This window comes from Penaeus vannamei, chromosome 22 (genome assembly GCF_042767895.1).
Source record: "Penaeus vannamei isolate JL-2024 chromosome 22, ASM4276789v1, whole genome shotgun sequence".
Lineage (NCBI taxonomy): Eukaryota > Metazoa > Arthropoda > Malacostraca > Decapoda > Penaeidae > Penaeus > Penaeus vannamei.
Window position 1 is genome coordinate 1,215,535 of NC_091570.1, and position 2,805 is coordinate 1,218,339.

Here is a 2,805-nt window from a genome sequence, read left to right on the forward strand (position 1 = left end):
ATACAGACACACACACACACACACACACACATATATATATATATATATATATATATATATATATATATATATATATATATATATATATATACATATATATATATACAGACATATATACCTGTATGTGTGAGAACGGAAACATGAGAGGGTGTTATTCCATTCCCGTCAATCTGTTGATCCGCGCATCTAGTTCCCACTTACCCCCCTCCCCCCTCCCCCACCCAACGCCCTGCCTCCCCTCACCACTAGCTCCCCCTCTTCCAAACGGCCCTTCTTCCCCTCAAAATCCCTTCTCCCCTCGAGATGATCTTGCCTCCCCCTCCCCCTCCCCCACCCAACGCCCTGCCTCCCCTCACCACTAGCTCCCCCTCTTCTTCTCCCCCTTTTCCCCCTCAAAATCCCTTCTCCCCTCGAGATGGTCTTGCCTCCCCCTCCCCCTCGAGCTCTGCCCTCGGCCCCTTCAAGAGGCCCTCGGAGGCGAGGTGTGGGCAGCAGGAGAGCCCCCGCGTGTCTGGCGCGCCGGAGGACCGAGGGAAGGGAAGGGGAAACTCGCCGAGGGGAGAGAGAGCGAGCGAGGGGAGGCGACCGCGAGCGAGCCAGCGCCAGTCTGCCCTCGTTCACCACAGAGTGCGGAGTGGCGCGGCGACCCTCTCCCCCATTTCCCCTCACTGTGAGCATGAGGCGAGAATGCATGAGGTGAACTAGAGTGCACTTGTAGGCGCGTGTGTGCTGGGATTTCAACCCTTTTTTCCCCTCGTAGGTCCATATAAATATACTTCGCTGTATTTCCTTGCGTGTGGAAAAAGTTTTTTTTTAATGCAGATGCGATAATTATTGTCTGTTTGACGAAATCTGACGAAAGTGCTAAGATTTCTCAGAGGAAAATGAGAAGAGATATATAGTTATATATATGTATAATTGATTCTATTTTTAGAAACTTCTTGTGCATACTATAAAAGATATTAACTAAGTGTTACAAATACATTTAAGAAGAAACGGGTAGAAGAAAAAAAATATATTGATATAAATGAATGTTGATTTAGAACACAGTGTATAAGAAGTTTTACTCACCCGTGATCAAACAAAAAGAAAACGAAAGAAAAGAAAAGAAAAAAGAAGCAAAATAAAATAGAATACAATAAAACAAACAAACAAACAAAAAAATCTACGTCCCTCAGCACAGAAGGTAAATAATACACATCTTGTTTGATTTATGTTACTGATTTTCTTAATTGTTTAGAGAGGTTTAAAATGCTATTATTTTTTTCTCTCTCCAGGAGTAACTGCGAAAATGACATTGCATCGATGGCTAAAGTTTCCCATTTTTTTTTTCTTGTTCTAGTACTTTTCATTAGCAAATTGCCAAACCGAAATTCTCAGCGACACGGAAAATCTGTCGTACATTTTTTTTCGTTTTTTTTTTCTCTCTCTCTCTCTCCCTTTCTCCCTTTCTCTTTGGCATTTCACGGTGCTTTGACATTCATGATCTGTCTCCCTTCATTTTCTGCTCTGTCTGTCTGTCTGTCTGTCTCTTTCTCTCTCTCTCTCTTTCTCTCTCTCTCTCTCTCTCCTTTCCTTTTTCTCTTTCTCTTTCTCTCTCTCTCTCTCTCACTCTCTCTCTCTGACTCTCTCTCTCTGGCTCTCTCTCTCTCTCTCTCTCTCTCTCTCTCTCTCTCTCTCTCTCTCTCTCTCTCTCTCTCTCTCTCTCTCTCTCTCTCTCTCTCTCTCTCTCTCCTTCTCTCTGTACCTCTCTCTTTCCTCTCTCTCTCTCTTTTATCATTATTGTTATTATTATTATTATTTTTATTATCATTATCATTATCATTATTATCATTATTATTATTACCATTACTATTACTATTATTATTATTATTATTATTATTATTATTATTATTATTATTATTATTATTATTATTATCATTATTATTATCATTATCATTATCATTATCATTATCTTTATTTTTGTTATCACCATCATAATCATCATCATTATTATTGTTGTTATTGTTGTCACTATCATTATTACTGTTATTATTATTATTATCATTATCATTACTATTGTTAATATTATTATTGTCATTATCATCATTATTATTATTATTATTATTATTATTATTATTATTATTATTATTATTATTATCATAATTCTTCTTCTTATTATTATTAGTATTATTATTACTGGGACTATATATATCATTATCTTAACCATCATCATCATTATTGCTATTATTTTTATTATTATTATGATTATGATTGTCATTACTAATATCATTATCATTTTCTTGTTCTTATTTTTATTAGCTCTGCTATTATTAATATTATTATTATCATTATTTTTCACTATTGTTCTCATTATTATTTTCATTATTATCATCATTATTTTTTATTGTTCTCATTGTTATCATCATCATAATTATTGTCACTGTTATTATTACTATTATCATTATCATTATCACTTTTATTACAACTACTATCATCATTATTTTTGTCATTATCATCATTACTACTACTGCTACTACTACTATTATCATCATTATTTTTATCATTACCGCCGTCAAGATTATATCTTTAGTATCATTGGTTAATTGGTTGTTTAATTGATTATCAAGATTACTCAAAAAGTGTCTTACCACAACAAGGATGCCATTAAATCTTGGTGGTAATCCAGATTTTTTTTTTTTTTTTTTTTTTTTTTTTTAGCAGAGACGTCGTAGCCCAATATAAATGCAGGATCAAGGGATTTTTTTTAAAGGATTCATTAACATTGTGGGATAGGGAAACGTAGACATTATCAATGTACTTGAG

At 34.9% G+C, this 2,805-nt stretch overlaps 1 protein-coding gene across 1 annotated transcript in view; it reads left to right on the forward strand.

The window, feature by feature from the left end:
• Positions 1–631: 631 nt before the first annotated feature.
• LOC113829630 (putative neural-cadherin 2) overlaps positions 632–2,805 on the forward strand; it is a gene marked incomplete at its 3' end in the record, with an annotated part of 134,746 nt that continues 132,572 nt past the window's right edge. The window contains 1 exon segment of the mRNA XM_070136379.1: positions 632–1,186.